Genomic DNA, 22,501 nt, shown 5'->3' with positions numbered 1-22,501 from the left:
CTCCACAATTAGCTTTCAAGCACCTTGTGCATTAGAAAGCTTAAGTGTTTTCATAGACACCTTATCTCGGTTTGAAAATAAAGCGTTAGCAAAGTATTTACTGTAATATTAGTATACAATCATTATACATTTCCAATTATTAAAAAATTGTTTTAAGTTTATTTATTTTTGAGAGAGACAGAGACAGAGTGTGAGTGAGAGAGAGACAAAGAGAGAGGGAGACAGAGAATCCAAAGCAGGCTCCGGGCTCTCAGCTGTCAGCACAAAGCCTGACGCATGGCTCGAACTCACGAACCGCAAGATCATGACCTGAGATGAAGTCTGAGGCTTAAGTGACTGAGCCACCCAGGAGTACCTCCAATTACTTTTAAATTGAGAAGCCCAGGATGCAAAATTAAACAACACAAATTACAATATTTCTGTTCTCTGTCATCTTAGTTAATGCATAAATCATTCTTGTAGGAGTTGTACTGAATTGGAGGGATTTTTAAAAATCCACTGTGTGTGAAAATTTGCAGATTTTTAACAGAAGGTAAAAGTGATTTTTTTTTTCTTGGCAGATGAAAGGAATATAAAACAACAGATTGACTCTCTGGGCATGATTCTCAGGATGAGAAAAATATAGAGTCACATATTGTAGATGGGAGGGAAAAAAACACAAAATCTCATGAATCATGTGTAATATCCAAATGCTAAACTATTGAGACTTCCTCACTGGAAAATATATAGTAAGTGGAAGTTGCACTTTTGATTTCCCTCAGTCTCTTTCCCTCTTCTAGCTTAGTAAACACTTTATGTGGAATATCCCATGGCTTCCACCTGCTTTAATAATGTATTTTGTCATATTTTACTGGGTAAAACACGATGACCCTTTGGAGATGATCTGGAAAATAAGCTCCAGGCCAGCATGGTGTTGTCAGCTCCTAATTTATGAGTGGGACACCCAGTCCCCCTTTGATATGTGCTACAATTCTGTGCAGTGATAGAAATGATGTGCACACAGAGAAACACACATTTATGCTGGTGTTGTCGGGTCCAAAGATATTGTCTGATTTACTGCTTAGTTAGGGCTTCCCAGTCCTGTGCCCTTGTAAAGCTCCTGTTCTGTTTCATTTCAGCGTGGAACATTCTTACTCTCATTTTGCTCTCTCAAGCACTTAACTTCTAAGTGACCAACCCGGCATTATAGATTTACGTGTCCACATATGCAGGATGAGCTTCACTACAGCCGTGAACCTTTCCTCATTTGCACTCACGTGAAAGTGCCCCTGGGCCAGAATGCTAGTGAGAATAGATTTTTCGGTCTCGACACATGGCTTTCCAAAGAGCCCTGTGGTAGTAACTGCGAAGAGCCCACTGCAGCGGACACAATTATCAGCTGACCACACGCTACGTGGTTGTTCCAGGCAACATGTGCTGCTGTGATGTTATCTCAATGCACTCGCCTTTGGGGCGCCTGGGTGGTTCAGTCGGTTAAGCACGGACTCTTGATTTCGGCTCAAGTCATGATCTCACGATGGGGGGACTGAGCCCGACATCGGCTCCACACTCAGCATGGAGACTACTTGGGATTCTCTCTCCCTTTCTTTCTGCACCCCCCCCCAAAGAAATAAAATTTAAAAAATAACAGTAAATGCATTTATCGTCACATAGATTCATGAGTCATTGAGAATGGCCCCCAGGGATGCTCAAGCTATTGGCTATTTGGGATGGCCCAGCCAAAGCACACAGTGACGCGACACTCTAGACGCCAACTGAGTCTTCCTGTACAGAGTGTCCACACGAGAAGCTCATTCCTTTGATACTCGTCCATACCTGTTCTCCTATAGCTTTGCCAACACTGTGTTTCCAGGCTGGCTCATCTGGTGTCCTCAGCTATTTACAAGCTCAACGTACCCCCACCCAGCCAAGTGCTCAGCTCCCTGGACTAAGCTTCTGAGAACCTAAATTCATGGGTGAGAAGTAAGGAAAACTTGAGACATGGAGAACGTAAGGAAAAACGGAAGCATCATCTCCTATTTTCCAGTCTGTTTTGGACTCAGCCAATGAGGGCAGACTATTTCATGGTACGCACAGTAAAGACACAAAGTTTGCCCTTGGTTCTAGACCTGCCACCTTCCATCCCGTTATTTCCTACAGTGACAAACAACAGAAAACACAGTCGTGTAGAGAACACAGGAAAGATTCACTCTCCACTATCCTTTTGTTATCTGCTCTATCTTATTTTTTATGTTCCACATTCTTAAGTTGGATAACTCCTTAGTTATTTAAACATATAAATATTTTAGACTATTAACTGCCTTATTTCATTTTAGTAAAATTTCACGGATTTTCCTACATACTTGTTTAGTCCTATTTTCTCATCTTCATTAACATTTCTTCTCTAAACCATTAATACTTAAAATTATATTTTAGTGGTAAGAAATAGGGGGTTCCTGTTATATTTTAACTTGATTTCAAATTTAATTTCATCGTGTTCCGAGAAGATCTGCACATCCTTCCTATTGTACTGAGACATGTCATAGCATGTAAATACCTTTTGTACATGTTCCAAATTTGAATATTATATATTCTCTCCAATCAATGGGGCAAAGTTTTATTATGTATCTATTTTTTTAAATTTTTTAACATTTATTTATTTTTGAGAGACAGAGGTAGAGACAGATAGAGTGTGAGCAGGGGAGGGGCAGAGAGAGAAGGAGACACAGAATCCAAAGCAGGCTCCAAGTTCTGAGCTGTCAGCACAGATCCTGCTACAGGCCTCGAACCCATGAACCATGAGATCATAACCTGAGCCAAAGCCAGATGCGTAACCGACTGAGCCACCGAGGCAGGTGCCCCATTATGCATCTATTTTATCACGTGTTAAATGTGCTGTTTAAATTGACTATGTATTTTGCACCCTCCCCATTTTCTTTCGATTTTTTTCACTCTTTGTTCTGTCAGTTACTAGAAGGGACAAATGTAGATCTGTCAATATCTCCTTGTAGTTTTGATTTTCTTGTTTTTAGTAATATTCTTAGTTGCATACAAGTTTAGAGGTTTTAATATATTCTTGGTGAATATCTTGTTTTGTGTGATATATGTGTTCTTCTTTGTCTCTAAATCACATTTTCCCTATAAATTCTTTTCACTAACAGTAAAAATGACCATCTAGAATACCTGTTTCCATCATTTAAGCTTTATATTCTAATCTTAGACATATATCATATGCACATACACATATACACAAGCATGCAGTACATCTTTTTTTTAATTTATTTTTTACGTTTATTTACTTTTGAGAGACAGAGAGACAGAGCACAAGTGGGGAGGGGCAGAGAGACAGGAGACAGAATCTGAAGTAGGCTCCAGTCTCTGAGCTATTGGCATAGAACCCAACGCGGGGCTCGAACTCATAAACCGTGAGATCATGACCTGAGCTGAAGTTGGACGCTCAACCAACTGAGCCACCCAGGTGCCCCTAGCATGGAGTACATCTTAAATACCATTTTAATAATCTATATTTTTATAAAAGTATAGTTTATTTATATGCATAGTTATTCATCATAGTCAACCACTGTAATGCAACCAGGTAAAAACTATATACCTACAAATTAAATGTCAGATATGTCTCCGGCAAATGTGACTGGCCTGTAAGCCAGGCATTAACAGAAGGATTGATAACCATATGCCTCCTGACAGTGGTTCACATCACACAGGATAATGATTATCCAGCTCAGACTAAATAACACTGATCAAAGTTCTGGATCTAGATATTGGCTGGGGCATTAGCATTTATTCCAAGAGTGATATAATTGATTGGTGCCTAACTGAATTACTTCAAAGTGGGAAAACAGGGCCAGGAAAATACTGGACCCTGTGCATAATTTCCTATTATTTTATTTCCCCCAAACATCCCTAGTAAAAACATATATGGTATGCCTTTATGTTTTGAAATGTATCAAAATTATAATGTAATAATTAATAAAAACACATTAAATAAGAAAAAACGTGCTAACATATGAGTCATTACTGTTTTAGGAATTAGGAATAAAAACCAACTTTCGTCTTTATATACAAATGTGGTTATAGGGAAGGCTATTGATATACTCAATATATTAAAAAAAATCTATTATGCTGAGGTTAAAAGTGTTGGCACAGATGAAATATAAATATTCATTCAAGGAAGAAAGAATAATAATGTACATTTTTCAGCTGCAGTTGAAGTGTTTACTTATATAGTTTTAAATGGATAATAGTTGTCAAATAACTATGATACAAAGATGTAATTGAAAACATTTATAAGAGCAATATAAGATTTTTATTTTACAATGTCAACTTCATACATAACTGAAAGCCATATCATCTTCAGATATTGAAATTCATAATGAAACACTGTACATCCTAACTACAAACGTATGTCAGTGACTAATGAAAAAATGTCAGGCTAATATCAGCTATGAATGCAGATGCTTAAATACTAAGCAAAATATTATTGAACAGAATCTAACACCACGTTTAAAAACATGCCATGACCAAGAGAGATTCATTCAAAAAATCCAGGGACTCAAATCACCTCTACTGCTATTCAACATTATATTACAGGTGTTTGCCATGCAAGGAAAACAAATATGCCAATAAGCATTAGGAAAAAAAATAAATCCCAGTTGGTTTGCAGATACCTGTAAAACTTAGCAAACAACACTATGACTAACTCAATCTATAGAATAAATCAGAAAATTAGCTCCATGAGTTAACATACAAAAGCAATGAATATTCCCTCAAATTTTAAGTCTTTAATGTAAAAGAAAACTCTACTTACAAAAACACCAAAGACAATATATGTAGAAACAAACTTAAAAAATGATATGCAAAAGGGGCGCCTGGGTGGCACAGTTGGTTAGGCGACTGACTTCGGCTCAGGTCATGATCTCACAGTTCCTGAGTTTGAGCCCCACGTCGGGCTCTGTGCTGACAGCTCACAGCCTGGAGCCTGCTTCAGATTCTGTGTGTCCCCCTCTGTCTCTACCCCTCCCCTGCTCATGCTCTGTATCTCTCTGTCTCTCAATAATAAATAAACGTCAAAAAAATTTAAAACAAAAATGATATTAAAAAAATATAAAAAGTGATGTGCAAAAATAAATCCATAAAATAAAACTATAAAAGTTTCTGTGGGCGCCTGAGTGGCTCCGTCGGTTAAGCATCCAACTTCGGCTCAGGTCATGATCTCACAGTTCAGGAGTTCCAGCCCCAGTGAGGTTCTGATCTGACAGCTCAGGGCCTGGAGCTTGCTTCAGATTCTGTATCTCTCTCTCTGTCCTTCCCCCACTCATGCTCTGTCTCTCTGAATCAAATATAAATCAACATTGAAAAAATAAAAATCTCTGGAAAAAGGGGTGCTCAGGTGGCTCAGTCAGTTAAGGATACAACTCTTGATTCAGCTCAGGTCATGATCTCTTGGTTGGTGAGTTTGACCCTTCCATTGGGCTCTGCCCAGTGCTGAAGCTGCTTGGGATTCTCTCTCTCTCTCTCTCTCTCTCTCTCTCTCTCTCTCCCTCCCTCCCTCTTTCTGCTCCTCCCCTAAATATGCACTCTCTCAAAAATAAAAATAATAAACATTTTTTTAAAAGCTTTAGGAAGAAAAGTAGATTGAAGAAATAGCAAAACACCCTTGAAGAGGAAGGATCAAAATCAAAAATATATCTACTTTAGCTACTTATTTCTAAAATTAATGTTACCACAGTTAAAAAAAAAAAAAAGGACACACCATCTTTGGGAGTTAGACTAACTGACATGCAAGTTCATGTAGAATAAGCAGCTGGCAAGGAGAGCCAGAAAAATCCTTGGTGAGGAAAAGGCCTTTCAAATTTGAAACACATGGTGAGTCATCTATAATGAAACGCACTAGAGGCACATGAGCAGGCAACGAGGCTGGAGAAGACACCTGAACAGACACAGGCACATAAGGAAGTTTACTATGTGATAAAAGTAGCATCTCAAATGCCACCCTTAGACAAGGATGGCTTTGATTTGATTTTTTAAATGGCACTGGTACAAAGAAGAAGCCATTTGGAAAATGGTACATTTAGATCCCCATCTCATTTCTACCCAAGAGCCAACCTCAAATGAACCCAGTTCCTAAACATGCACACATTTACGTGCACTTTCATGCATGCATAGCTACATGAGCTCACGCACAACTTCTCAAAGAAAAACGAATTTCTTCTTCTACAACCTTGTTGTGGGGTCAAAGGTTCCTAAGTATCATCCAAAATCCAAATGCAACCAAACACCGATAAATTTAAAAACTATCTGGAGGAGGGGCCAAGATGGCGGAACGCATGGACGTTTCTTTTGCATCTCTCCTCCCTGAAATGCAGCCAGATCAACACTCCAGCATCCTGCACAGCTAGAAAACCGATTGGAGGATTAACACAACCATCTGCACCACCAGATGCAGTACCAGTACTCAGCAGGTACATGGCGTGGAGAGGTCAAGTAGGGGGAGAGAAGCCAAGGAGGGCAGGGAGCTGTTTTTGCTTGCGGAGACAGGATGGAGACAAGAGCAGAGTATGGAGAGCATCCCCCCGCACAAGAGTGGCTACAGAGAAAAGAGTACACGAGGGACTGAACAAACAAGACAGAAAGGAGAAAGGAGAGGGTTTAAATCCCACAAAGACTCTATAAACAGGGAGCACAGAGCGAGGTCCTCGGGCCACACGGGGAGTGGCGGTTCCCCTGCTGGGAGGACATTTAGTATTGTCCGTGTGGCCACCCCACTGGACCCCAGAGGTCCCAGCGGACCCCAGGGAACAACCACATTCGCTGGTGCTGGAAAAGGGTCGTTGGGGTTGAAGCCTGTTGCTGGATGTGTGTTGTGATTTTCCATAATCCCTGAAATGCTGCCGCCACAAAATCATGTGAACTTTTTCTGGGGTGGTTCTGGGGTGGGCTGGCACCCAGCCGCAGTCTCTGGGCATTGGCAGCAACACAGTCTCGTGAACGTTCCTGGGGGCAGGTGGGAACCTGGCAATTGCTCAGTGAGACCTTCCCCCAGAAGGTCTGAGTGGGTCAAAGCTGCAGTCTCTCCAAGTGAGGGGTCAGGAAACATAGCCACATCTTAAGATAAAACTCAGGAGGGAGGTGCCACCTGGCAACCTGAAGGCTTGGTCACGAACATTATAAAAGCGGGGAGCGGAAGAAGCCAGACACAAAGGATGGGTGAGCGATTCCTGACTGGGGAGAACAGAGTTCTGACACTAGAGACTGGGTAGTTGGGTGAAGCCATTTTCACCCCTCCTGCGCATGCGTATAGGTACCTACAAGCACCACCACAATCCACCCCAGTAAGCTAAGCAGCACCATCTGGTGGAGAACAGAGCAGTCACACCAAGGCCCGCCCCACAGGGACAACCACGCTCTTGAGGAACAACACAAGTCTCTCCACCTGCTTAGTTTATAGATTATAAACTGCTTCATAGTTCCACTTCCAGGGGAACTGATGTAATTTCAAACATACTTCAGTCTGTTCGCTGGTTCATCTATTCAATTTTTTCTTTTTCTTTTTTTCTTATTCTTCAATAGAGAAAGAGAAAAGATTTTTTCCGCTTCTATTAAAAATCTTTCTTTAATTTCTTTTCTACTAAAGCTTTTACTTTTTTGTAAACGTTTCAAATTATATTTGTTTTACTTCCATCATTTCGTTCTATACTATTTCATTGTGTTCATTTTTTTCAAATTTTCAAATGTTTTCCTTTTTATTTTTTGTATTTTTATTTTTTTCTCTTCTTATCTTTCCCCTTTTCTCTAATCTGTCAAGCTCCTTTCAACAACCAGACCAGAACACACCTAGGACCTACCATCTGTTATTTGATTTTTTGTGGGTTGCCTTTAATTATTTAATTTTATTTACCTAACTAATTCCTTTACTTCCTTCAAAATGCCGAAAAGAAGGAATTCACCCCAAAAGAAAGAACAGGAAGAAATGACAGCCAGGGACTTAATCAACGCAGAATCAAGCGAGATGTCTGAATCAGAATTTAGAATCACGATAATCAGAATACTAGCTGGGGTTGAAAATCCCTTAGACTTAAGGTTAAGATAAAGGTTAGAATCCCTTTCTGTGAAGATAAAAGCTAGTCAGGATTTAATAAAAAAAAGCAGTAACTGAGCTACAATCTCAAATGGATGTTACAGTGGCAAGCATGGATGAGGCAGAGAAGTGAATCAGCAATATAGAGGATGAACTTATGGAGAACAATGAAGCAGAAAAAAAGAAGGAGACTATAAGGCAAAAGAGTACGATTTAATAATTAGAGAACTCATGGGAATGCAAGCTGGTGCAGCCACTCTGAAAAATAGTATGGAGGTTCCTCAAAAAATTAAAAATAGAACTACCCTATGATCCAGCAATTGCACTGCTAGGTATTTATCCAAGGGATACAGGTGTGCTGTTTTGAAGGGACACATGCACCCCCATGTTTATAGCAGCACAATAGCCAAAGTATGGAAAGAGCCCAAATGTCCATCGATGGATGAATGGATAAAGAAGATGTGGTATATACATACAATGGAGTATTATTCGGCAATCAAAAAGAATGAAATCTTGCCATTTGCAACTACGTGGATGGAACTGGAGGGTATTATGCTAAGTGAAATGAATCAGCCTGAGAAAGAGAAAAATCATATGACTTCACTCACATGAGGACTTTAAGAGACAAACCAGATGAACATAAGGGAAGGGAAACAAAAATATTATAAAAACAGGGAGAAGAACAAAACATAAGAGACTCATAAACATGGAGAACAAACTGAGGGTTATGGGAGGGGTTATGGGATGGGGGATGGGCTAAATGGGTAAAGGGCATTAAGGATCCACTTCTGAAATCATTGTTAGCATACAGGATCCACTTCTGAAATCATTGTTGCACTATATGCTAAGTAATTTGGATGTAAATTTTTAAAAAATTAAAATAAAATTCTCATAACAAAAAATTAGAGAACTCAGTGACTCATTAAAAAGGAACAACATCAGAATCATAGGGGTCCCAGAAGAGGAAGAGAGAGAAACAGGGGTAGAAGGGTTATGTGTGTAAATCATAGCAGAAAACTTTCCTAACCTGGGGAAAGACACAGACAGCAAAATCTAGGAAGCACAGACGACGCCCATTAAATTCAAGAAAAATTGACCATCAACAAGGCACATCATAGTCAAATTCACAAAATACTCAGGCAAGGAAAGAATCATGAAAGCAGCAAGGTGAAAAAAAAGTCCTTAACCTACAAGGGAAGACAGATCAGGTTTGCAGCAGACCTATCCACAGAAACGTGGCAGGCCAGAAGGGAGTGGAGGGATATATTCAGTGTGCTGAATCAGAAAAATATGCAGCCAAGAATTCTTTATCCAGCAAGGCTGTCCTTCAAAACAGAAGGAGAGATAAAAAGTTTCCCAATCAAAAATTAAAGGAGTTTGTGACCACTAAACCAGCCCTGCAAGAAATTTTAAGGGGGACTCTTTGAGGGGAGGAAAGATGGGGAAAAAAGACCAAAAGGAACAAAGACTAGAACGGACCAGAGAATGCCAACAGAAACTCCAACTCTAGAGTGGAGTTTAATATAATGGCATTATAATGGCAATATAATAGTCTAATATAATGGCAATAAATTCATATCGTTCAGTACTCTAAATGTCAATGGATTAAACGCTCCAATCAAAAGACACAGGGTAACAGAATGGATAAGAAAACAAGATCCATCTACATTCTGGTTACAAGAGACCCACTTTAGACCTAGAGACACCTTCAGATTGAAAATAAGGGGATGGAGAACCATCTATCATGATATTGGTCACCAAAAGAAAACCACAGTAGCCATACTTACAGCAGACAATCTAGACTTAAACATAAAGACTGTAACAAGAGATGAAGAAGGGCATTAATCATAATTAAGGGGTCTATCCACCAAGAAGATCTAACAATTGTAAACATTTATACTCGAAATGTGGTAGAACCCAAATATATAGATCAATTAATCACAAACATAAAGAAACTCATTGATAATAATACCATAATAGTAGGAGACTTCAACACTCCACTTACAGCAATGGACAGATCATCTAAACAAAATCAACAAGGAAACAATGGCTTTGAATGACACAGTGGACCAGATGGACTTAACAGATATATTCAGAACATTTCATCCTAAAGCAGCAGAATATATATTCTTCTCCAGTGCACATGGAACATTCTCCAGACTGGATCACCATATTGGGACACAAATCAGCCCTCAACAAGTACACAAAGATCGAGATCATACCGTGCATATTTTCAGACCACAACACTATGAAACTCGAAATCAACCACAAAAAAAAAAAAATGTGGAAAGATAACAAATACTTGGAGACTAAAGACCATCCTACTAAAAACTGGGCTAACCAAGAAGTTAAAGAGGAAATTAAAAAGTACATAGAAACCCATGAAAATGATAATACCACAGCCTAAAACCTCTGGGACGCAACAAAGGCAGTCATAAGAGGAAACTATATAGCAATCCAGGCCTTCCTAAACAAGAAGAAACGTCCCAGATACAACCTAACCTTACACCTTAAAAAGCTGGAAAAAGAACAGCAAATAAAACCCAAAATCAGCAGAAGACAGGAAATAATAAAAAATCAGAGCAGAAATCAATGCTATTGAAACAAAAAAAGTACCAGTAGAACAAATCAATGAAACCAGAAGCTGGTTCTTTGAAAGAATTAACAAAATTGATGAACTCCTAGCCAGGTTGATCAACAAGAAAATGGAAAGGACACAAATGAATAAAACCATGAATGAAAGAGGAGAGATTACAACCAACACAACAGAAATACAAACAATAATAAGAGAATAATATGAGTGATTATACACCAATAAAATGGGCAATCTGGAAGGAATGGACAAATCCCTAGAAACATATAAAGTACCAAAACTAGGGGGCGCCTGGGTGGCTCAGTGGGTTAAGTGTCCAACTCTTTAATTAGGATCAGGTCATGATCTCATGGTCAGCCCAGGGCGCACAGTGCATGACTAAGTCAGCTCAGGGCACATAGGGGAAGACCAAATCAGTCCAGGGCACAGAGTGGATGACTGAGTCAGCCCAGGGCACATAGTGGATGGCTGAGTCACCCCAAGACACATAGTGAATGACTGAGTCAGTCCAGAAGAAATAGTTGATGGAAAGCAATGAACTCTCCTTGACCAAGAGAAACTGGCCTATGAGCAAAACACTCCAAGGAAAATAGCTGATGAAGAGACCTCAGGCAGTGAGTGAGTCTATGAGCCTAGAAAACAGGTGAGCATTGAGTCACTCCAAGAAAAACAGTGAACTAAGTGTAGTGAAAAGAGTCAGAGACTGACTTATCCAGGGAAAAGAGTCGATGCCTGAGTCATTCCAGGGAAAATAGCCAAAGACTGAGTCATTCAAGGGAAAAGTCAATTACCAAATCACTCCAGGAAAAGTAGAAGATGACCCAGTGGTTCCAGGAAAAGCAGCCAACCTCCGAGTTAGTCTAGGAAAAGTAGCCGGTGACCGAGTCAGTCTAGGGAAAATACTAGATGACTGTATCCGTCTAGGAAAAGCAGCCCATGACTGAGTTACTCTAGGAAAAATAGTTGATGACTGAGTCACAGCAGGATCAAGAGCCAGTGACCTATTCATTATAGGAAAACGTGTCAATGACTGAGTAATGGCAGGGAAAACAGTCAATGACCCCAGTCATTCAACAAATCAATGACCCAGTCACTGCAGGAATAAGAGTTGATGACTAACTCCTTCCAGGGAAAATAGTGGATAACCGAGTCATTGCAGGGTAGTCAATGACTGAACCAGTCTAGGAAAAGCAGCTGATGACCAAGCCATTCCAGGAAAAAGTCGATGGCCAACTGGGGGAAACCAGTGGGGGATCAAGTCCTTCTAGGAAAACTAGTAGAGGAGGGAGTCATTCTAGGGAAAATAGTCAATGACCGAGTCATTCCAGGAAAAAGAGTCGATGACCAACTTATCCTAGGAAAAGCAACTGATGACAGCCAAAGAGTTGTAAAATGACTAAAACAGCCAAGGAACACTAGTGTAGGAGCAAATCACTCCAAGGAAAACATGGTGTAGGGATGGGAGACAGTAGTGATCTGGGAGTCTGGAAAATGTGATGATCAAGTCACTCCAAAGAAAGTCAAGTACTAAGTCAGGGAAAAGTGTCAACGTAGGAGGGATTCCAGGGGCAAGGGTCCAGGACCCAGCCATTCAAGCAAAAACAGTGTATGACAGAGTCATTCCGGGAAAAACATTTGATGGTCAAATCATTCTAGGAAAAGCAGTCAATGACTAAGTCACTCCAGGAATAAGAGTTGATGCCAGAGTAGGCCCAAGGAAAAAGCAGATGATCAAGTTGGTTCAGGAGAAGCAGTCAATGACCGAGCAACTCCAGGGAAAACAGCTGATTAGGGTCAGGTCTGAAATCTCCTCAGCAAAGAAAGAGGAGCCCATGAGCAAGAAAAACAACTTCTGAGAGGCAGTGATCCGTCCCTTTAAGTCTGGAAACAGGTGATAACTGAACCACAGCAGGGAAAACAGCCAATGACGGAGTTCAAGGCAAACAACTGATGATCAAACTAGTTCAGGGAAATGAGTCAATGACTGAGACAGCCCACCAGAAAGGGTTAATGATGACTGATTCAGTCCAGGAAAAGAGTTGATGACCGAGTGACTCCAGGAGAAAAAGTCAATGACTGAGCCAGCCCAGGGGACACAGTGCAGGACAGAGTCAGCAGGAAGAAACGGTCCATGACCTATCCACCTTAGAGGAGAGGGTCAATTAGTGATGCCTGAGTCCCTCCAGGGAAAATAGCTGATGACCGATGACACCAATGACCAACTCACAAGAACATTCCCTCCGTGACAGGTAACAGCACTAACTGTGTCATTCCAAGAGAAAGCATCGAGAGGACAAATAATGATTCCCTCCGTGCAGGGAGAATAAGTGACAACCAAATCATCCTGGGAAAAGTCAATGACCCCATGAGTCCAGGGAAATCAATGACTGTGTCCTTTCAGGGAACTTATTGGTACTGGGATGACAGAGTCCCCACACACCACGGACACAGTGAAGGAGTCTGTCCCTCCAAGAAAAACAGTCGCTGAAGACATAACAGGTGGCACTCCCCCAGCGCAGGGGAGGCAGATGACAGAGGTGCTCCAGGAAGCACAATCGAGTACAGAGCATCACGCCAGGAAGACGAGTGGATAACCGAGCTATTCGCGGGAACAGTCTGAGACAGAACTGGCCTAAGGGAAACAATCGATGACAAGATATCAGGATCACTAGATGCTCGGGTCCATCATCATTCCGGGGGGAAAAACTGTGCGTGACTGAGTCACCGCAAAGGAAAGAGTTGCCCAGATGGCACCTGCAGGTGCACGGCCGCCCACTAGGGGTCCCCACACGCAGCCAGGTCTCTGCCGCACCATCGTCCCTGGTGCAGGGCTTCGCGAGGACGGGTTCGTGCAGGTGCACGGCCGCCCACTAGGGCTCCCCGCGCGCAGCCCGGTCTCTGCCACGGCATGGCCCGGCAGTGTAGACATGAGCGTCTACGCATTTTCCTTGCTCTGTTTACGAAAATAGCACGTTTCGCTTTTCATTGTTTCCGCTGATACTCTGGCCATTTCCTTTCCTAAATGAAGTTGCTTTTCTTTTTCTCTACAAGTCCTTTTGATTCTGAGTTTTGATTGATCTTGGGTAAACAGGTGTGAGATGGCCAGGCCTCTGGGTCAAAATTAGTTTCTTACTGAACTTCCAGTAGTTTTTCCAAAGTCACTGTGCAGCTTTACACTCTCATTAAATACTTAAAATAATAAATTTATACTTATATAATTACATAGAATTCATTATATATAATGTTTAATAAGATTACACATACTTATACATATCTACATGTATATAGATATATACATATGTGTATATATATGTTATTATAGATTTTATATAGTTCTATAGATATAGATATGTATAAAGTTCCATTTGCTCCATGACCCCAGGAACATTTGACGTTCTCAGTCCTGTTCATCTCAACCATGGGTGTCTACTGGAATCTCTCCTATATCCCTATCGACGCCAATGAAGCCGACCTCTGCCATGTGCTTTCTTGGCCACAGACTCCGTGTTACAAGACGTCTGCGTTGTTGCTGCTGTGAACATGCACAGCTCGGTCCACAGGGACTTCAGGGAATCCTTGGGTGGACTTGCTGCACGTAGGGTGTAGACACAGAGCCAGAACACTGAACGGGCAGACCCCAGTCAGCTCTCAAGAACTCCCCTCTGGCTTTCCTTTCTCCCCAGGAGTGCACCTCCCATGTCCTGCAAACCTCGGGCCCCTCACACTTGGAGCACACCCTCTAGGAGCTCAAGACCTGGATTTGGCACAAACACGAGCTGTGTAGCTTCCTTCTCGAGCCGAGATGTGCAGACCGTCTGGGCTGTAAGCTGGAGCCAACTCAGTGCTTAGTTTTCTCTCCACCTTCCCTCAGGAGGACACATGTGCTGCCTGGTGTCCGAAGCCTGAGAATCACCATCTCCTGAATTCCCAGCTTTCCAACCGTCTGCAGTGAGAAGGCACCTTCCTTAGCAGTTAACCCTTCAAGACCAAAAGTGTCCATGATTCCTTCCCCATGTTTCCCTTTGTTACAAATGTGAACCAGATGTGCTAAAATCTACTACTTGTAAATGAATAAAATCCTATAATAGAATAGGATGCCCTCCAAGCATGAAGTATCCTCCCTAAACTGCTCTGCCCCAACAACCCATATACACGTCTATACTAGGGGCTCCATTGTTCTCAGTCAGCACAGAGGTCAACTCAGGGCCCCATGCTTGGAGATACTTGGGAAACACAACTGAACTACTAAGAGCTGGTTCAAGGCCACTGATTTCCTTCTCAGCAATGTGACTTGTTTTATACTTTTTATTTCCCTATCCTTTTATCTACCTTCCCTTCCCCTCAAGGGTCTACTTTCTGCTGCACTTTATTTGGGTATTTGAACTCTTTTCTGCATTATGTAGAGTGGTAAATTGTGTTTCCTGCTTTTTGTTGTTGTTGTTCTTTGCACTGACTCACATATCCTTTTATTAGCATCCCTCACCCATTAAGTTTCTATTGTGCACTATCACCAATCGCATGGCCCTCAGCTTTTCAGAGAGCAAGGGAACCTGAGGGGTTTTTGCTGCGGTTTTTGTGTATCAACTGACTTTGAAGTATTGTCTCTCCTTTTCCTGAAATGAGTAGGCCTGTGATTATAGAAGAATAATTTGTAATTTCTTAAAATATAATTTGCAGCTTGTTGAACCATAAATCTTAGGCATTAAACCCCTTGGTGACGGAGGCTTGGTAGAGTCTTCCTCTAGTCCAATGTATATTTTTTAAGAGAGAGAGAGAGAGACAGGGCACGTGGTCAGGGGAGGGGCAGACAGAGAGAGAGAGAGACAGAGAGACAGACAGAGACATTAAGCAGGCCCCACACTCACTGCAAAGCCTGACTCGAGAGTAGATCCCACAACCCTGAGATCATGACCTGAGTTGATATCAAGAGTTGGATGCTCAACCGACTGAGCCACCCAGGTGCCCCCAGATACTTTCCATGAACAATGGAAGACCCCAAAATTACTTAAAAATAAAGGTAATGTATTAGCTTATGTGAAAGAAAAGTCTAGTAATAAGGTAACTCCAGAATAAATACATTTGTCTGCTCAATTTTCTTCTAAGAGTATATATGTTTCATTAATTATTAAACTCCTCTGGGGGTGGGGTGGCTCAGTCTGTTAAGTGCCCAACTCTTGATTATGATTCAGGTCACGATCTCATGGTTCATGAGATTGAGCCCCCAACGGGCTCTGTACTGACCGCGTGGAGTCTGCTTGGGATTATCTGTCTCCTCTCTCTTTATGCGTCTTCCCCCAGTACTTACTACTCTCTGTCTCTCTTGCTCTCTCAAAACAAATAAAATCCAAAAACAAAACAAAGAATGTCCTCTGTAATTTCCTTATAAATATGGTTGGATGTAAGAATGTACTTTAAAAAAAATTATTCCTCAGGGCACCTGGGTGGCTCAGTCAGTTGACCATCCGACTTCGACTCAGGTCATGATCTCACTGCTCGTGAGTTTGAGCCACACATTGGGCTCTGTGCCGACAGCTCCAAACCTGGAGCCTGCTTCAGATTCTGTGTCTCCCTCTCTCTCTGCCCCTCCCCTGCTCACACTGTCTCTTTCTCTCAAAAATAAACAAAAGTTAAAAAAATAAATAAATAAAATTATTCCAAATAGATACCCAATGATGATATAACCATTTATCAGACAAATTCATCATATGTGCTGGTCCCTCCTGAATTCTACTGTTGGCTTGACTACATATATATTTAATATGAATTATTTGTTAGGTAGTTAACATTTGTGTGTATATCCACACATACATATATTCATAGTCTCTTGTTTAATATATTTATCCATTTCCTCATCTGTGGTAGTATTAAGCTAGTATCTATTTTAATATGAAAAATGTGAAATAGTACCTATTTTAATAATAATTGAAAGAGTATCTGCTTTAATTACTGGGGACTTTATGGTAAGTTTTGATTTCTGAGAAATTATATTTGTCTGCACCCAGACATCACTGCACAAACACTACTCTTTTTCATCACATAGTTACTAGAACATGAAGAATATTTAATCCTTTTCCTCCACCCACTCATTGGGATTTTGTTGGGATGTCTTCAATTTGCATACTTGTGTTTTTATAAGATTAAATATTAAAATCCAGGACAATGGTCTATCTCTACAAATGCTCAGCTTTCGTATTTTGTACTCAGGGTTTTACAGATTTCTGCATATACATTCTAAATCCTTCTTATTCAATTTATGCCTATGAGCTGATTGTTATTGGCATTATTAGAAGCTGGTAATTCCCTTCATTGTTTTCTATGAGATTATTACCACTGCAGAGAAACAAACCTATTGATTTGTGTATTTAACTTGTATTAATGTTATTTTACCCTGTTAAGATTTACTTAATTTTAGATTGCTTTTACTCCTCCCCAAATAGTCTGCAGAGAGAAAGAATTTTGTCTCCTGTTCTAATGTTAAAATAAATTTTATCATCTTTTGTATTTTATTATCTAAAGTAAACAAAAAGAGTTTAATAACAGTAATGAAAACTGATGTCAGCATCCTGTACCCAACCAGAACAGACATTTTCCACAATCACTAGTAGACTGGTTGTTATTTGGGGTCAATAACATTTATTACTTATAAGCAGTTTCTTTCTCCATCTGGTTCACTTAGATATTTTATTTGTAAGGGCTGTTGTATTTATCAGACACCTACATGACATACATGGATTTTATTCATTTTCAATTGTTATTGTCGTTAGTTATGTTGATATAATTCCTGGAAATTGAAATTTTTTTTTCATTTATGAAATGTTACTTGATTATATTATTTGGTACTACACCTGTGTAATGTCTGCCAGCATTTTATAAAGAATTTTTCATCTGTATTCACAAAGAAAATTATTACTATTTTGTTTTCAATTCTACCATCCAATCTTTTAATTAATGTTATACTCATATATAAAGTGAATTGGCAATTTGCATATTTTCTACTGAAGGGCAGCAAATTATGCAACCCCAACATATGCCACTTTGGCCTAAGGATTATGCTAAATTGAAGGTAAATGAGAAGCAGGCACCAAAAAAGCTCCCTGTGATCTCCCATTTGCCTAAAAGCGGGATATGAATTTACAAAGTGTCCCCCTTTCCCTCTCTACCTGGAAGGCCAGAGGTCAACCCTGGAGAAACCTTTAGAAGCCATTGGCCCATAGAAGGCACCAGAAGAATCTAAGATGGCAAATTCTACTAACTAGCCTTTATCTCCACCTGTTGAAGCCCTAAACAGTTTGCCTTTGCCCAGCGAGTTCTCCACAATACAGTGTTCTTTTCTGTTGTTGTTGAAGATGCTATATAAGCTGGAATTCTAAGTCACCTGGGGGAGTAACTCATTTTCCCTGGGTATCTCTCCCAAGTATACACACAGTGTACATGTTAATAAATTTATTTTCCTCGGGGCGCCTGGGTGGCTCAGTTGGTTCAGCGTCTGACTTTGGCTCAGGTCGTGATCTCACGGTTTGTGAGTTCGAGCCCCGCATCGGGCTCTGTGCTCACAGCTCAGAGCCTGGAGCCTGCTTCAGATTCCGTGTCTCCCTCTCTCTCTCTGCCCTGCCCTGCTTGTGCTCTGTCTCTCTCTCTTCCTCAAAAATAAATAAACATAAAAAATAAATAAATTTGTTTTTCCTCTTGTTAACCTGCCTCTGTTACTGGGGGCTCAGCCAAGAAGTCAGAAAGATAGGTAGAGAGAAAATTAATTTTCCTTCCCTACACAACTGTCTACAAAATTTTAAACTGGAGCCTCTCAAACCTGAACATGCAAAAGTACACCTAGAAAGCTTTTTAAATGATAGATCCCTCCATGCCTCATCCCTGCACCAAACATATTCCATTCAGTAATACCGATGGGAATCCTAAGGGTTTCCATTTCTAACAAGCGTCCAGGAAATGCCCCCGATGCTGGCCCACCCTTACTCACAAAAATGCCACAGATTACATTGGAATTATTTAATGAGTAATATATAAATCAGCCATTAAGCCATCTACTGCAATTCTTAATAGCAGATTGTTTGTTTGTTTCTGTTTATAAAAGTTTCCTATATTGTCCATGTGAATTTTGAAAGGTTATGTTTTCTCAGGAATCTTCTGCTTCCTCCATATAACTCCAGTAAGTGGCACTTAATATTCTTCTATAATTCCTCCATTAAACTTGTAATATTTTTTTTTAATTTTTTTTAACGTTTATTTATTTTTGAGACAGAGAGAGACAGAGCATAAACGGGGGAGGGTCAGAGAGAGGGAGACACAGAATCTGAAACAGGCTCCACGCTCTGAGCTGTCAGCACAGAGCCCAACGCGGGGCTCGAACTCACGGACCGTGAGATCATGACCTGAGCCGAAGTCGGACGCTCAACCGACTGAGCCACCCAGGCGCCCCTGTAATATTGTTTTTTTTACATTAAGGCACATCTCTGCACTTCCATAATTTTCCAAGTAGTTTGGAAAGTCAGTTCAACAAAATTTGGGTTGGGGGAGGTATTTTGTTCTGTTCTGCCTTGTTCAATGATTAAAGGCTGTACTTTCCAATCAATTAAATCATTTGCTAGTAAAGAATTATGATTTGGATATATACCAAATCCCAGAGTTGCGGAGAGATCTCACTTAATTAGTAAAGAGGTAGTCCATTATTTCCACAAATAATGTCTTCTGTTGCAAAAATGGCAAGATACATACAAATAGACACGTAAAACCAGCACACTATTAACTAAGTCACAGTGGTATGAGCTCTGTGCTAGCCGGGTCCAGCCTGGAATCCCATGTCTAGATACAGCGATAGGTCACTATGAAACCCTTCACTCCATGAGCCATCAAACTCCTCTTTGAGTCACCTCTATCAGCAGAGCTTACCGCCTAACAAACTTCGCAAAAGAGTTGAACGATGATGGTCTGGTCCTCTGCAGCAACACCGGTCAGACAGATTCTTGCTCTGATTCTGCAACTGAACAGTCAATTCAGCAATGATGTGTGGATTTTCCAGACTTGGTAGGTAGCCTCTTAATAATTAACAACATCCCATTCAATTCCTCCAGGTGAAAACAGGATGCAAATTGTTTTTGTGAATCTTCTCAACATTCCACAGTCTGGGCTATTCTTACATGACAAAATGTCACCAAGTGACTATGTGGACGGCTTCCACAAGAAGGCCACCATACACATATGCTGCATTTTACAAGGTGCCTTTTAAGAAGACTCTGGCGTCATTCACTTTTGCAGGGCGCATCTTCAGAAGACTCTGGGGCCATCCACCTCCACCCACCTCACCCACATTACCACCTGCAATAGCATTTCCTGACTGGTTTGTGAAAAGCAGCCAGAGAGGAATGGCTTTGTTTGCTTCCGATCGGTGATTGGTCCAAATTGTATGGAACATGTGGAATCAGCAAATGCTTGAGAGTTCCTGCACTGCAGTTTTAAAAATAGTATGCCTTCAGGGGCACCTGGGTGGTTCAGTTGGTTGAGGGACTGACTGTGCATTTCGATTCAGGTCACGATCTCATGGTTCATGAGATCAAGCCCTGCACTGGGCTCCGCGCTGAGCACAGGGCCTGCTCGGGATTCTCTCTCACTTCTCTCTCTCTCCCCCTCTGGGCCCCTCCCCCACATGCGCGCGCGCGCGCGCGCGCGCGCGCGCGCGCTCTCTCTCTCTCTCTCTCTCTCCACTGCTTTTGCTTCTGTCTCTGCAGAGATGTCGCTTAGGTGGCTTTTTGGTTAATGCCAACTGTTCTCTTTTAGAAATTACACACCAATTTGACCCACTAACTTCTCCACTTCAGACCTAAAACCCACCAAATCTCTGCTGAGATGATGTTACTTGTGTCCTTGATTTCCTTTTGTTATCAAATGTACCTTATGGTGTTATGACCCCCAATTTTTATGTGCTGTTCCTGCTATTAACTGCTCCCTCTCTAGGAGCCGTTATCCTTATTTCCATGAGACAATGCTACTCTATAATCAACTTTTTACAGGATATTTCAAATTGGGTAGGACTCTTCAGCTATCCAACCCTAGACTTGAAATTCTTGAAAGAAGGAGAAAAGCATATTCTATATACATCTTTCTGTCATAGTCATGTTGGTAGCTCAAAATTGTTTCAATCAAATTGAATCCCAGTGGATTAAAAAAAAAAAACTTCTGCGTTTCTTTTTAAAGTTTATTTATTTACTTTTAGAAAGAGAGTGAGAGAAATGGGGAGGGACAGAGAGAGAGAATCCCAAGCAAGCTTCACACTGCATACAGAGCCCAGTGTGGAACTCTGAACTCAAGAATCATAAGATTGTGAGCTGAGTCAAAACCTAAAGTCAGACGCTTAACCAACTGAGTCACCCAGGCACCCCTGGATTGTTTTTTCATGATGTATTTCTGTTTCTTGAAGATCCTTCATTTTAAATCTTTTCCTCTGGAATTCTACCTGAATCATGTTACCAACTTCTCTTCCTACCATGATTCACCATTATTTTACAGTCTCTTTCTAGATTATGAAGATTGTCTGTACATGCTCACTTCTCAGTTTCCACAGCTTCACATTAAAGATGAATAACACAGGAATTATAAAGAAATTATGTCCTTTAAATTGTATTCCGTGTTTTCTTTAATTGAAATGACAGTTTTTAACAAGCTGTTGTTTAGTTGTAACTATTTTGGTAAATAAGAACATTTGTGTTTTACGCCTGACTGAGTAAACTGCAGCCCAAAAAATAAAATAAAAATAAGAAAAGAAGAAAGAAAAGCATTTTATATTCCAAGCATTAAATCCAAACAACAGGATTCCAAGCCCACAGAAAACATGTGCCACAGCACAAAAGACTGATTTCTACAGTTGAAAACAACTTAGCAACCAAGGCCCATCGACAGCAATGACCAGTCACATACAGGTTCCCAAACATGATCATGCCCACATATATTAGTAAGTGAAAAAAAAAAAACAAAACATTAAGGATAGAAAAAAACTGCCACTTCCTGTGAGATTTTAACAAACACATGGCATAGCATGTGGTTTAGATTTTTAGCTGCGGAATTTATCACGCTAGACCCAGCCACCACATTGACTGCCGTAGGAGTGAGGGGGCCATGACCCAGAATTAGAATTTTCAGACATGTGGCCAAAGCATCCATAGTTGTCAAAGTCCCCAGCTGGTTGTCATAAACATCTGTATCTCAGGAACACACCTTCAGAGGCACTTTTCCAACCAAGGTCCCTTTATTCGTCAAGGTCTCCAAATCATCCAGTTGAAGTGTCTTTTCGAGACTCCTCACGGTCCCAGAGAGGCCTCTCTTGTCATTCCCCACAGTGGAAATTAAAACAGACATTTCTAGGGGCATCTGCATGGCTCAGTCGCTTAGCCGTCCAAGTTCTGCTCAGGTCATGATCTTGCAGTTCGGGAGTTTGAGCCCCACATCGGGCTCTGTGCTGACAGCTCGGAGCCCGGAGCCTGCTTCGGATTCTCTGTGTCTCCCTCTCTCTCTGCCCATCCCTTCCCCCACCTGCTTGTGCTCTTTCATTCTCTCAAAACTAGATATATACTAAAATTTTTTTTAAACTGAGACATTTCTAGAATATTCACTTAGTAGTGCTATGTGAACACATCCATAACACATTTGTAGAAAATAAGCACAATTTACAAAATAAAATTTAAAAGGTAGAAGGGGGTCACTGTTTTTATTCTCTGTACCATCTCGTAGAAAACAGCTGGATTCTAATATGTGCTCCGGAATTCAATCTGCTGTCATATATGGTTATGATTGGAGTCTATGAAGAAATTCCACTCTTGTATAGCTAT

Source organism: Acinonyx jubatus, chromosome X, assembly GCF_027475565.1.
Source record: "Acinonyx jubatus isolate Ajub_Pintada_27869175 chromosome X, VMU_Ajub_asm_v1.0, whole genome shotgun sequence".
Taxonomy (NCBI): Eukaryota; Metazoa; Chordata; class Mammalia; order Carnivora; family Felidae; genus Acinonyx; species Acinonyx jubatus.
Note: the sequence above shows the minus strand (reverse complement) of the source record.